This window comes from Amblyomma maculatum, chromosome 10 (assembly GCF_055883805.1).
Source record: "Amblyomma maculatum isolate TAMU_Amacu chromosome 10, ASM5588380v1, whole genome shotgun sequence".
Taxonomy (NCBI): domain Eukaryota; kingdom Metazoa; phylum Arthropoda; class Arachnida; order Ixodida; family Ixodidae; genus Amblyomma; species Amblyomma maculatum.
In genome coordinates, this window is record NC_139353.1 from 92480946 (window position 1) to 92496532 (window position 15587).

At 43.1% G+C, this 15587-nt stretch overlaps 1 protein-coding gene across 1 annotated transcript in view; it reads right to left on the reverse strand.

Annotated features, from left to right (window-relative positions):
• The window catches only part of LOC146177015 (uncharacterized), a 121807-nt gene extending 106762 nt beyond the window's left edge, over positions 1-15045 (reverse strand). Inside the window, exon 1 of the mRNA XM_084581071.1 lies at positions 15015-15045. The gene's annotated coding sequence lies outside the window, so the exon portion shown is untranslated. The remainder of the gene's footprint in view (positions 1-15014) is intronic.
• Positions 15046-15587: the final 542 nt, after the last annotated feature.

A 15587-nucleotide genomic window follows, 5' to 3' on the forward strand; every position in this document is an offset into this window, starting at 1 on the left:
ACCGCTTTGAGAGCAGGAATTGAACGTTTCTCTGCTGTGTTCTCTGATGCATTTTTATTTCCGATGTTGAGCTCCGGGGTTGCTCGTTGTTCTTTTTATACTATTTACAATCAGAGTGGTTATTACCTTGGCCGAACACCTTCTTTATTTTTTAATTATATTTCTACGTTATTTATGGATCGTTTTCATTGCGCCTATTTGTTTACGTGTGGGCTGCTGTTCTTAGCCACATGAGCAAGGACGCGCAAACCCCTTAATGTTCGGTTTAGTATCGAAGGCGGGGTGGACAAGTAGCGGCTTCTGCTACCGCTGGTAATATATTAGTCGTATTGCCTGAACTAGCTGACGGAGTTATGTATTCATCTAATATCTTTATAATAATGAGGAGTAATGAAAGAAAACAAAGCGTACGCACAAACTGGTATGCAGTTGTTTGCGCGCGTGTGAGCTGAGGGTAAGACAAAATGTGCCGCCCCCCTCCCCCTGTAACACTAACTACTTCAACTCAAGTACATATTTATGATGCCTGAAACACCGAAACGACGCACCATATTATTCTCAAACCTTTTCCTTTGAGTTTCTCTGGAACTATGCAATGAGTAATGTTACTACTGTGATATATGTGGCGAGACATCCCTACCTTGGGCGTCAAGTGATTTCATCCATTCCATTACCGTCAAGATTTTCCACATGAACGTCTTTTCATCGTAAGCATTTTTCAGCTTTTAAAACAACGGACGTGCACGTTTAGGCAGCAGATTGTGGAGAGTGGCGTTTGGCGTTCTTAATGTTGTTCTCGCAAAATAATGGCAGTGCTCAAAACCGACGCTAACGCGTGCACACTGCTCCCCCGAAGGTCCAAAACCAACATACACAGCTTGGAGTAGTTGCCCATAGTCGTGAGAGATAACAATAAAATATAATTCAGAGCTCTTAAATTAGTTTGAATCGCCTCCTTTTTACGATTATCATATCAGAACTGTAAGTATTTGGGAGCGTTGTATCTAGTCGTTGTTGGTCGAGATTGGTATCATTCCGGGACCCACAGTATTTCATGCATTTAGTAGATTGCGCCTCCTACTCGTGCGCCATACGATGTTTCTTGTCGCTCTGTGCAGCAAAACATCTTAGTCTGCAACGTCGTGCGCAGATAAGAGCACACTAAGCTGTTGCAGTACACACTTTTGCACCATGCATTAAATATTGTTATCTTCATCAAGTTCCAACTCCAAAAGACTCTAGCGCTGGTAATTGACATCCTCGTTCTTACTACGTTCTAGCATTACGTTAGCTCCTGAAGTTAACATAGGCAAATACGCCATTTACAGATACAACATATAGTTAAAGGCAGAACATGTAGTCCTGCCAGAAAGACTTCTGATACTATCTAACCCCGAGTAGTCATACTACCTTGTTGCAGCTTATTAAGCTGCAACGAGCGAGCCAAATTTGAAACGAAAACAACGATTATGGTTGCGGCCGACAGCTTACGCTCGCGAAAGTTATTCAAGGACATTTTTACTCCCATATTTTTTATTTCGTCTTTGTACGCGCCGCAGGCGGTGGCCTACAATTGGGTAACACCGTAGTTGAGGAGGAAGTTGAATCGGTAAACTTGGACAGCGTCGGGGCCCATATATAGCAGCGCAGAGCAACACGAACCACAATTTTTGCTGGCGTTCTTAGAGTTAAGAGGTGAGTGAGGCTTCTTTTGTCCTATTCGAGCACGGGCTGCGTGGTATGTGTTTAGTCTTGGTGTGTGTAAAATATATTGTTTCTATTTAAGGCTGAAGCGACACAAGGCTCATCAGTGGAGCGAACAGGATGTTTCCGCTCAAAGCGGCACAAAATAGCCCTTTGTTTCGTATTTTTCTCCTGCAGAGGATAAGGAGTGGAGAGGAGGCAGTGAGAGAAGTTAAAATGGTTCAGAGGATATCATGCTAGCTGTGATTTGATAGCGCGCGCCGCAGTGGTGAGCATGGACATAAAGTTGTCACGGCAGCGGATCCAACGAGAGAATTTTAGCCTTCAGTAAAATATTTAGGAGGTGCTATTTATCCGTTCTGAATTTTAAGGCAGTTTAGTTGGTTTCTGGGGTTCAACGTCCCAGAGCGACTCAGGCTTTGAGAGACGCCGTAGTGAAGGCCTCCGGAAATTTAGACCACATGGGGTTCTTCAACGTGCAAAGACACCGCACAGAACACGGGCGCCTTGCTTTTAGCCTCCACGGAAAAGCGGCCGCTGAGGCCGGGATTCGATCCCGCGTCCTTGGGACCAGTAGTCGAGCGCCGTAACTACTGCACCACCCCGGCGGGGCTTTAAGGCAATTTTCTGGAATAAAATTCGTCTCGGTATTCGTGCCTAAAAATAATTTTTGCTCTTGTATTGCGAATCACTTGAGACTTGTAGCATACGAGTATCCAAGCAACACTTAACACGAGCAAAAATAATGTTCAACTGATATCGTTAACATTGTTTTGGATTTTTGTTTAGCTTTTGTTTTAACGGATCAACGATGCTCTAAAAAAGAACCTTTTAGTCACTGACAACGTAAGTAATTGATATGTCATTTAAAAAAGGTGCCTAATTGCCTGAAACTGCAGATATGTTCGGCTCGCTGAAATTCTCAGATTGAAACTCTCGTAAAACATCCTATTCTTACACAAACCGCGTTGTTTATCCACTTGCATTTCGTTATTTCTTATAAGCTTTCAAGCATCTCGGAAGGAGTGAAAGAACATCTACATTTACTGTATCGCACAATTTATTTACAACTGTTGAACAAACATATATCTTCTAATTGGGCGTTAAGTAACAAAAAAATTCAGGCCTTAAACTACTTTCATCAATAAGCCATGTCCCATTAGCATCTTTGTTATCCCGCATTATCGTTATTTTTATGAATTTGTGCTTGTGGCCATTAGATAGTTTTTATAAAAGACGATTAAGAGGTATTGACGTTACGCAGCCAATACGAAACACCGAGTTGTTCTATATCCTGAACCTTCTTTTCCACGAAACATATTGCGTAGGAATTCTGCCGCAGAGTGAGTTAAGCACGTTTACCCACGTCAGAATTTCGCATTGAAACCTGCATCCTTCCCGATGAGACAGGGCCCGAGAAGAATGTAATCGAGGTTATTTAGTTCCGCAATACGGAAGAGTATCTTGTAAATAAGGTTTAGGTTGTGAGTATAGCTTCGGCTGCACTCAAATCATCAAAACAGTCCGATGTACATTTTCACAATGATATCTTGAATAGTTTTTATTTATTATTGTTGATATATTGTTCCCATGTTGCCTGCTTGAGGAAAGTTTAGCGCGACAAGAAAAAGAGCTGTGGGTCTATAAATGGTTTTATTTAATTATTTATTAAGAAAATGCGGTGAAAATTAAAAACATTGTTTGTCATTTTAATTTGTAGGTTTTTTTAGCGACATAGTATTCACCGTCTTCAAATGTTTACCATGGATTTGACCTACTTACTCGACAATAAAATATGAGGGCACATGTAGGGCACATGTTAGCAAATACTACAAAACAAACATCATTTAAATCCGTGCATTTTGCTGCGCTATGCTTCCCACGGGAAAGGTGATAAGCTCAAAACAATGTTGTGTGAAAACACGCATGAAAGTTCGGAGCTAGCATACGTTGTCAATGTACATCACACTGCCTATATATTTTTTGGCAACACTTATAATTTGCTTTTCGCTGAAATATTTTAGTGCTACAAAGAAAGCTTGTGTGCTAGTGCTGAAAGCTAGTGCTACAAAGAAAGAAAGTGCTACAAAGAAAAAGCTACAAAGCTTTTTTTATGAGTTTCTCGTTCTGGTGCCCACTTCCCATTTTAATGCGTAAAGAATATTTATGAAAGGCGAGTATGGCGTCCTGGCAAGGACAGAGCATGCTCATTACTTGTGCTTTGGGTCGCTCCTGTAACAATTGTTGTTAGAAAGCATACACGAGGCCCTTTCAAAAATACATTGCATTATTGCAAAAGCATCCGAACAGTCTATGGGAGTATGTATTGCGGGTGTTGAATTGTTCTAAGCATAACTAGAGGTACTGCCGGTCTCACAAAATTGTGGCCAAAGGGGTGAGGATATGCGAAAACCTACAGGTCAATATTGTCCAGCCTACCACTCTTGAGAAGAACTATAATGTATTTCCACTAAGCCGCTGGCGTGGAAGAAAAACAACGTGGAGCTTACTTTAACCATCATCTATCATTTCATAAAGGTAGTGTGTGTGTGTGTGTGTATTGAAAGCTGCATAACGCATATTTTATAAATTGTGACGAATCGAATTTCACTTCGCGTCTAAAACAGTCACAGCATATCACCATTATCGATGCTTTTTCTTTCATCTGTATTGAGGTACCAGCCGTTTCTGTTGGCATGCAATTACTATATACATGCTCTCTGACACCGATGATCTAGTACCCTTCAAGATACCGCAGTTCCATTCCAGAGCGCCACTCAATCATCATGGACAAACTGATCCTAGCGCTGCTTCTTTTCGCCCTTCTCACCGTCGCCTGCTGTCAGGACGGTTACATACATCAAGACGACCAACGTGAGTTAAGCTTACGTGTTTTATGCCTGTACCCCATTTGTGCATGTTAGCTCTATATAGCTAGTGTCTTTACTTTATGTTTCAGTGATTCAAAGCTGGCTAATTGTCCTAAGTCACTAAAACCAAGAGAAATAAGTTGAGAGTTTACATCGGGGCTGTCTATTTTGCTGAGCCCAAACTTACTCTGCATGCTGATAATTATAATCATGCTCTTGAAAGCAGATAGTCATGAAAAAAAGTAGGTGTACGCAATTAACGGTTACGAGCTCCATGGTGGTCTTCTTTGTGTGTAGCTCTAATCAATGCGCTCTCCGCAGAGAGAAGAATCGTCTGTGGCATAGCACAAGCATAGCTAGCTATTCCATTCATTATGATGCTACCTGCATGACGTTACAGCAGGCTGCACGGCTCGCTCAAGCGAAGAAGGCATAAGCATGTCACAATATGCTCTGGTGAAACGAAATGTAGAAGGCACTTGCGGGTTCGTTATACCGAAAATTGTTCGGGTTATACCGAAAATTGTTGGACTTTAATTTTTCATACTTTGATTAGACCAATTTCGGTGGTGGAACATATAATTTGGAAGATGTCACACGTAACCTTGTAGGCCGATTCTGTTCAAATACCTGCGAATTCGAATTTAAAAAAGGCTGAGGAGCAAAGTTTGGTCTTTGTCTATCTACGCTTAAAGGTCACCACTGAATTTAAAGTAATAAGATTGGGTGGACGGTACTTTTGGGAACCATTGAACGAGGCGATATTTTGGGTCTACAGAACGGGACATTCTAATGGTTACCCAGCTACACCTCGAGGATGCCACTCAAATTGGTCAACCTGAAATGAACTTGTAGACCACTTGTAGTGAAATTTACAGTGCTTCAAATTTCTTGAGTCTTCGTCGCGAAGTTTTGATCACGTTCCATTTAAAAATTATGTTTCAGCGTTTTGTGTAACAATGCTCATATTTGGTTGGAAACAACTTTAGTAGACTTCGGACTAGGTCAAATAATGCCGAAGCGTAGACGCAAATGTTGAAGGTCGAAACCTAAATTTGGACTTCTCCTCTAAGGTTTCATAATAAAAGTATGTTAGACTCTAATTACTGATGAATTCCTAGAAGGTCTAATTCCTGGAGTCGCGAGACTGAATATTTTTCGGACAAAAGGAAGTTGTGCGCTTGATGTAGGGCGGCACAGTAGGGCCATTTTTTGACCTACACCACCTACACCAGTGCAGCAAAATGCATTGTAAGTATAGGAGATTTGCTACATTCGTGCAGCAGGTGTAGGTTAAACAAATGGCCCTAGTCAGTGTACTATGAGTTTCGCAAATTATAGCTTTGGCGTCATTTTATAGAAAGAAGGAACAGATTTGTGGTCTTTGCAATGTGCAAAGAAAGAGGCTGATATTAATACGAAGGTCCCATCTGCACGGTTAAAACGGAGCCCAGTGTCGTTCTTCAACAGATGCCACCCACAAAATACATGCTAAGCATCATTTTGATTTCATCCTGCCCTAGAGAACTTAGTAATCGGTACAAATCTGTGCAAAAATAATAATTTGTTTACGGATCTCGTGGCAAGTGTAATTAAAAGCAGACCAATTAAAAACGTATTAAGCAAAACCTGAAATCCAAATTAACGGCCTCAGCATGTCTAAAATAAAGTAAAAGTAACGCATCCCGAGTAAAGAGTGGTTCTCGGTTGTAGGCGTGATTCAGACCCGCAACCTTGGGTTGAATGCCGAGCATGGTATCAGCCAGGGAACTTTTAAGTGCAACAGGAATCTATATGAAAGTCCTGTTTAGATATCAAGGAAACTGAGGATAAGAGATCTAATGACATGCCTCGAAAGAAAACTTAGAGGAGACAAAAAAGAAAATAATAATTTAATATATAGCAGTATCGACGAATCATATATGAGCACCAATATAAGCATAATTAAACAAACCCCTTTTATGAATAGGTAAGCACCTTGAGGTTTCAGGTTTTTTTTATTTTCAGAAATGTATTACACAAATTAGTATGATTTATTTGGTACAGAAGGAGGTCCCAAAGCAAAGTTGTCAGGGAGACCTCCTATAACAAAATCATTAAAACAAATTCACAAATATGGCAGAAATTGAACATTAATATATGTTAAAATCTATGAACAACACAACAACAACACATAAAAAATAAAAACTTAACTGTGTGGTTATAATTACTTCATCAATATAAATGTTTTGATGTTATTAGTGAAGAGCCTATACGACCGAACCGTTTTAACATATGAAGATAGTGAATTCCGTTAAGTTATAGCTGAAAACAAAAGGGTTTGTTTGCCATAATTAGTGTTTACTCTGGGAAGTAGCAAATTGTCACAGAAAGCAGTTTTCGGAGCTCATTGATTCTGTTTTGTGCCAAACTTGTTTGAATGAGAACTGAAGGCATCTTGCTGTTTCCAACGCTAAAAATATGAACTGCGGGTTTTGTCACTTGAAGTTCAGGATGTTTTTGCTGTTTGTAAGCGAATGTTTTGAAGTGCATTTCGTAAAGCATGAAATTATTCCCCTTCAGCGAAGCCTGCTCCGGAGTGCAAACAGCCGCGTAACCAGGGGAAATGCAGTAAGCGCGAGACACGCGTCTTCTACAACACTCGCAACAGAAAATGCGAGCGATTCAGCGGATGCCCAGCGAGTGGCAACAACTTCGGCAGCACCCAAGAATGCTTTTCGAAGTGCAAGCCATTCAGGGGCGGGATTCCAGTCGGATAACGCTCACCGATTACTCCAAGTTCAGCCTCCAACTGCACTGGAAACATGTCACCGGAAACTAGAAAAATAAAGGAGACTGCCAATTTACGAAATCTGCATCATACTGTCAAGTTTAGCAAACGCGAGCTTGAAAATGCCTCTGGGATCTTATTTTTCCCAGAATTTGGAGAAAAAGACTTCATACTTCCCGCTATTAATGACTTGGCTACTGATATAGCTTCTAACATACGACTATTTGCGGATGACTGCGTAATATATCGACCTATCGCTAACAGCAACGATACTAAACTGTTACAGAACGACTTGAATTACATCGAATCCTGGTGTAGCAAATGGCTCATGTCCCTAAACACAAATAAGACGTCATTAATTACATTCCACCGTAGACAGTCCTTTCCTTCACCTTCGTATTATATATTTGGCTCAAAAATTTCCGCAGTTGACTCATATAAATATCTTGGTGTAACCATTAACCGTTCCCTCACTTGGTCTACTCACGTCTCTAACATTGCTAAAGACGCCAATCGTACGCTTGGTTTTTTACGCCGTAACTTGCGACTTTCACCTCCTTCTGTAAAACTGCTGACCTATTTAACACTCGTCCGTCCCAAACTGGAATACGCATGCGCAGTTTGGGACCCTCACCAGTCTAACCTTTCCCTCACCCTCGAATCCATCCAAAATCGTGCAGCAAGGTTCATTCATTCAGACTACTCATATCACTCAAGTGTTACTGATTTGAAGACAAAATCTAATCTCCTTTCCCTCCAATCACGCCGCAAAATAGCCCGGCTGTGCCTTTTTCATAAATTTTACCATTCATCACTAGGAAACTGTGCCATCATGCCTTGTCACCGCGTATCCCATCGACTTAACCACAATAAAGTAGTATACCCACCATCCGCAAATACCACTGCACATCTAAATGCTTTTTTCGTCCAGACAGCAAAGGACTGTAATCGCCTTCCTGCCGACGCAGTTCATCACGCTCATCCAGCACACTTCAAAGCATTCATTGAAAGACTCGCCAATGAACTGTAACAGCCCACCCCTCATGTAATACCCCACCAGGGGCATTTGAGGTATAAATAAATAAATAAATAAATAAATAAATAAATAAATAAATAAATAAATAAATAAATAAATAAATAAATAAATAAATAAATAAATAAATAAATAAATAAATAAATAAATAAATAAATAAATAAATAAATAAATAAATAAATAAATAAATAAATAAATAAATATTATTTTCAATTCACATGGAGATAATGAACCAAAACCTACTAAAGAAATTCAGTTAGGCCTCAAAACATGCAATGCAGATATTGTTTCCTATTTCATAATCAATATATTAAATCTCTTAGGTGAACTAACCTCTAACGTTGGATGCCTTGCAACTTTTTAAAACATTAAATATATTTGGTTTGTCATTTCCTATGCTTGCATGAATGTTCCTGTGGGACCTTATTAGAAGTTACCAATGCCGTCATCATTTCTTTACTTCAGACGTAGAAAACGATGATTAATTTGTACATTCTGCACCTCCTGAGTTGAATAAATTCATCAATGACGTTTCCTGCTATTTGCTTTGGTTTGGTGAAACTTTATTTCCCACAGTAGGGGTCCTGAAGGACACTCGGCTAGGCGCCAGGTGTAGAGGGCAGCTCCCACGTCGGCACACTGAGCCCGAAGCTCTCCGCCGCCGCGCGGGCCTCCTGGACAGCCCGAAGCTGATCATGTAGCGCAGCACCTTTTAACACATTGTCCTAATGTTACTTGTTCTTGGCGTAGGAGTCGCTCGATGCACAACCACACAGCATATGGTTTAAGTCTACACGGTCACTGCACCGTTCACACACATGTTGTCCGTCGTAGTCTCGGTCGATGTGTTTCATGCGCCAGGGGTTGGGGTATGAGTTCGTTTGGAGCAAGCGTAACGTGACTGATTGGCTGCGGGTTAATTTCTTATTCGGGAGGGGAAATGCTCGTCTGCCTAGATAAAAGTGCTTAGTGAGGTCGTTGTACGTGAATAATTTATATCTGTACTCGATATACGGAGTAGCAGGGGAAACCGGAGGGACGCGGTCGATGAGTCCTCGCGCCGCATCGTGTGCGATCTCATTGAGATTCCGCAGGCCGCCCCCTAAGATGTCCATTTGTGCCGGGAACCATACGATGGAGTGGTCGGTGATGTTACTTCCGCTGAAGATCGGTAGCGTCGTCTAGTCTATCCCGCCCTTGGCGAAAGCTCTAGTGCTGGCTCAGTGTTCTGGGAACAGGAGATCGAGAGGTGCCTCTTGACGTGAAGTCTCAAATTTGAATGGTTTTTCACGAAAAAACAAATCTGCAAGCAGACATTTTCTCTGATCGTTTCTTCTTTATTTTATTGCTCTTTGAGCAAGCGGAAAGAAATAAGGGTGACCATTAGTCGCAGATCTCAATATCAGCAAGTGTTGTCGGGACACTTGGCTTCAGCCTTGTAATACCATAAAAGGTAATCCGCAGAAAAAGATGACGTGCTTCGTCCTGTTGTGTCTACTGTCTTCGGGTCAGCTTTAGTTAAGCATAGCATTTCATGGCATTACAAATATAAAAATATCAAATCAACGCGAAATATTCGACAGAATTCAGATTCACTTAAAGCCTACCATCTATAGTAATTCAATTATTCAATAAAAGTCGCATGCATTCGAAAGGCCCAGAATTCTTATAAACTTGAAGACAAGACTCCAAAACAGTACCAGGAATGAATACCAGCACATGTTACGTTGAGAGGGAAAACGTAGAAATTCAGTTAGGCAGTAAATAGGATATACTGCCTACATCGAAGAGAAGTCCAGTTGAAGCCACAAAATATAGCTCTAGAGTGTGATTTCGACGGTGAGGTACGTATGTTAGGATAATGTAGGCTGTCTCTAAAGTCACTACCCCTGATTAAAGAACAGAAGAGCTTGGAAGTCGGTAGATTTTTAAAGTGAACGGAGCTAGTAAACACATTAAATTAACAATGCGCTTCAGTCAAGCGGCTTAGGGAAAAGCAATGCATAGAAGTAAAGACAGTTGTCCTTGCCGGAAAAACATCCCCAGTTTAAATGCGTCGAGCAGAAAAGACGCAAGAAAAAATCGAATAGAAATTCTTTATAATTGGCGTGGTTTAGGGATTTAACGTCCCAAAGTAACTCAGGCTATGACAGACGCCGTAGTTGAGGGCTGCGGAATTTCGACGACCCGGATTTCTTTAACGTGCACTCACATCACACACTACATGGGCGCCTTGCTTTTTGCCTCCATTTAAAAGCGGCCGCTGAGTTCCGGATTCGATCAAAAAAGCTTGGGCACAGTAGTCGTGTGCCGCAACAACTGCATACCTCAACGGGTAAATGTCTGATGAGACAATAAAGACAGCCCTATGCCAATGACGTTAAAGCTGCTACGGAAAAGAAGGAGGTTTTTAAAATGAGTTGTGTGTGTTGTAAGGTAACGAGAAGGTTGGACTTGGCGTATCAGGTTTTATTGGAGACCTGAATCCCAGGTCGCACACTGTATCGAACCACACTCCGCGATGACGATGAGTATCTACAAGAGAGAGCAGGATGAAGATAAAGCAGCACGCTCAGCCGTGTGAAATATGAAGCGCCACACAGTGCTCACACTATTTCGCCCGCGCAGTTGAAGCGGCAAGCCTGGCCGCAATTAGTCAGCAGCATTGCGCCGAATAAAAGGCTTCATGCGTGAAACGTAGAAAACTTCAGTTCCATGGTAACGACTGTCCGGAGGAAGGTAAACAGGGGAGAAGCAATAGTTTACCGGGAATGTTTTTGCAAGAACTGAGTAAGGACCGATATAACGGCGCTGGAACTTGTTACAAAGGCCAGGAGTGCGTAATGGTGTCCAAAGTAACACCTCGTCTCCAGGACGGAAGGAAACTTGGCGGTGGGTTGCATCATAGCAGCACTTGCGGTCTTCCTGGCTAGCTTCCGTGTTGACGCGAGCAACCCGGCGAGGTTTGGCCACTCGGGGAATGAACTGGTCAGGAAGAGAGGATGAGAAGCTGGCATGTGTAGAAAGGAAAGAGGCATCAAGAAGGGTAACGGCAGAACGGCCGTAAACGAGGAAAAACAGGGTGTAACTTGTGGTCCGCTGTACAGCCGTATTGTAGGCGAACGTAACAAAAGGAAGTATTACGTCGCAGTTTCGGTGATCCTGGTTGAAGTACGTAGACAACATGTCAAAGCGTGCGGTGGTACCGCTCAGGCAACCCATTGGTCTCCGGGTGATAGCTGGAGGTCAATTTGTGATGTGTGGTTGAGGCCTCAAGAACTTCGGCTACAAGCGTCGACAGGAATGTCCGACCACGGTCGCTGATAAGCACTTGAGGGGTCCAATGGCGTATAACAAGCGATTCCAAAAAGAAGGTCGCGACCTCAGATGCTGAGCCATTAGGCAGGGCAGCGGTCTCAGCGTAGCGTGTTAGGTGGTCAACGGCGGTGACGATCCAGCGATTACCTCATACGGACAATGGAAGTGGCCCGTATAAGTCTATGCCAACAACGGCGAAAGGAATAGCAGTGCAAGGTAGCGGCTGCAGTAGGCCAGCAGGAGGAGAAGTCGGCCGTTTGCAGCGCTGGCATTGCAGACAAGAGGCAACGTATTTGCCACGCTTGTGGCGAGGCCTGGCCAGAAGAAACGGGTTTTCACGCGGTGGTAAGTTTTATGAAAGCAGAAGTGACCGGCTGTAGCATCATCGTGGAGAGCCGCCAGGATACGGGTGAAAAGTGCTCTCGGGATAACGGGGACCCTACGGGTGCCTTCAGAGCAATAAATATAACGGGAGAGCACGCCGTTGTCAAGTTTGAACTTTTGGAGTTGCGTGCGCATCCTAGCGGTAGGAGGGTGAAAAGTACCGGTGAGAAGGTCGATTAGGGAACTGCAGTAGGAATCTGCTCGCTGGTGTGAAATAATGGCGTAGCGATCTGGAGCAGCGGCAGAAGCAGCACCGGTGATGTTTGGAGCTCTAGACGACATTGGGACGTCGAGGGTGCACGCAGGAAGGCACGAAGAAGCGCTAGGTGGTGACTCTGGAAGTGGGCGACGGGAAAAAACGTCGGCATCTCGATGTTTGTGACCCGATTTGTATGTGACATCGAAGGCGTATTACTGCAAACGCTGAATCCAACGATCCAGGCGTCCAGTCAAATGTTTGAGGGTTGATAACCAACACAGAGCGTGGTGATCGGTAACGATTGAGATGGCAGCCGTAGAGGTAGGGGCGGAATTTCTGAACTGCCCAAACGACGGCGAGGCACTCTTGCTCAGTGATGATGTAGTTGCGTTCCGCTGGTGTTACAGTTCGATTGGCAAACACAATTACCTTTTGCCGAGAAGCGGTATCACGTTGCAAAAGTACGGCGTCGATACCGAGGCTGCTGGCATCAGTGCTGACTCCACTGCTGACTCCATTCTCCAGGAGAATGGAGTCAGCAGTGTTGTTGAAGTGAGCGAGAACAGAGTCCGAATGAGGGCATTCTTCAGGGTTTGGAAAGCTTTCTCGCATTCTTCGGACCAATTGAAAGTAGTACGATCGGTAAGAAGGTGGTGGAGCGGTGCAGCAGGGATAGCAAAATTGCGAATGAAACGACGAAAGTATGAAGATGGGCCAAGGAAACTGCGTAGATCCTTAGTCCGCTGAGGGCGCGCAAAGTTCACAACTGCAGCAAGCTTCTCAGGGTCGGGTCGAATGTCATCTCGGCTGACGAGGTGGCCCAGGAACTTGGTTTTTTTCTTGGCAAAATTACGCCTTTTTGTGTTCAGCTGGAGACCGGCGAATGCCAGGCACGTTAATACTTGATCAAGGAGGCATAAATGATCAGAAAAGGTCGCAGACAAAATAACTATGTCGTCCAGGTAGCACAAGCATGTTTGCCATTTAAGCCCTGTAAGAACAGTGTCAATCATGCACTCAAACGTAGCGGGGGCATTAAAAACTCCAAAAGGCATGACATTGAATTCGTAAAGCCCATCGAGATTGGAGGTGCGCCTTGATTTCCCCGCTGCTTCGTCACCTGCATCCCCCTGGAGCTCCGTTCTGGCCGCCAGAACCAATGCGCGATAAAGTCTATTTTTTTTTTGCAAATCTTGTTCAGTTGTGGTGCCCACCACAATGTAGAAGCAGTAAAAGCTAAACTCTCAAGCTTGCTACTTAATCTTGAGCAAAACTACTAAAAAAAATATCGCTTAATTGCCACCAAAAGCCAGGCATGCAGCATGGTTGTGTCACATTTAAAAGTCCCCCCCCCCCCCCTTCTTTCGAGCGCGGCCACATACTACAATGGGAGCATATCTGTGCGTACTCTTTGCCAATACGGGTGATGAGCTAAATATGTTCTTACACCACCAGCGTGCTGCTTTTACTGAAAAATGTAATAGTCGGCACGATTTAAGCCTGCGCTTGGTTGTTTGAAAATGGGTTGAAGATGCTGACAGCACGAGCACTGCTGACAACTGAAAGTTGCAAGTTACAATATTTAAGGAGCTCAGACACCAAAACGACATAGATGGTAATTGCCAAAATAAGTACAATTTGTTAGTTGATGTGATTTGCAAGTCATGTATACCAGATGTTTCAGTGGACACTACAAAATATTAAAAACATTTATTAATTTTTGTCAGACATCATTCTCAGTTTTATTTTATTTACTGGGTTCTCGTGAACAAAAGGTATTAGTCATAGTCAGTGCGGAAATAATTTTAGTCCATAGCATGTAATTCCGTCCATACTCTTTCCTTTTGCATAAAGCGCAGCGACCAGCATGGTTTTGAACATCCCTCTGCTTATTATTCTGCCGATAGCAGGGCAGCGGTCTGCCACGAGATCGCTTGAAGCATATTCAGTACGTTCTTTGACTCATACTTTACGCGGGGAACTTCAAAAAAATGGCAAGAACTGGGAATCTAATTTGATTTTATTAAGGAAATTGGCCTCACAGGAGAATGATGCTCAAAAGAATGCTCCGGCCCTGCAGAACGGTGTCACAACGTCCGACTGCAACTTTTCACTTGCGTTCAATATGTCGGGGACCAACAACAGGCTGCATACACCAAAATAAAGGTGGATGGCAACAGGCTAATATGATGGCGATCTAAGAAGGCTCTTTGCATGCCATATGGACAGTGCATGCTGTGCAATGACACCACTTTCGGGCGGTGCTTCAGGGAATCAACTCATGGGGCCTACTGTGTGTCTCTGCTTGGTTTCAGTTCACAAGCGTCGACTGGTACGGCATGCCGGCCTAGCTTTTACACATGTGTGCCCAGCCTAATACGTGAAGCGATGATAGAAATCATCTCGGTACTTGGGCGGAACACGTTCAGCCATTATATTATTTTCATTGGACACTACAGAGTGAAGGCTTAGTCTAACGAAAGCAGAGAAGAGTCAGTTTTATTGCCGTGGCTTAATGTGCGGCTTCATGTCTGTTATTAGCACTTGACCTGATTGATGGATCACTTAAGCAACCTTCACCTTCCTTCTTTATACAGAATGTCTCGGCCAACTCATGTGCCACCAAGTTACAGCTTCTCTTCAAAACTTTTATATCTGATAACAAAGGCAGGCATGGCTTATCACATGTAGCGTCTGGGCATGTGCCACAGTGGAGCGGTAAATTTTACCCAGTACCTGATTTGGCACTTGTGGCACTTGAGTTGCACCTGAGTTGCCGAGGCGTTCTGTATAAAGAAGAAAAGAGAAGTTTCCGTAAGTGGCCCATCAATCAGACTATAGTATATTGAAGGAAGGTTTTCAGGCAGCGCTTAGTATGTGACTTGACAGGTTGAAGCTATATAAGTTTGTTTTTTCAGTAAAATCAGTCGCGAGTTTGCAATTGAGCCGCTTACTTCTGGTACTTCTCCTTTTCTGCACAGCACCCTTTTATTTATCATAAAAAGCACAGAAATGGGAATCGTGTCCACAGCAGAAATTGGTTGGACAGGCTCTCGTCCAAAGCAAAATAAAGGAGTTCACCGACTGCTGAATGACTTCAATTTCGTGGACGAAAAAATTTTGAAACCATATAAAATAGCTAGATAACAGCCAAAGTAATCAGGAACAAATTTCATATACCGAGGAAATATATTTATAGGAAGAAGACGCTGTACACTACCTTACGTTGGTTATGGCTGAGCCATTTAGAAGTTATGACTGGGTAATCTTCCCGCATGAAATAACAACACAGGACAATAAGATTGAAAG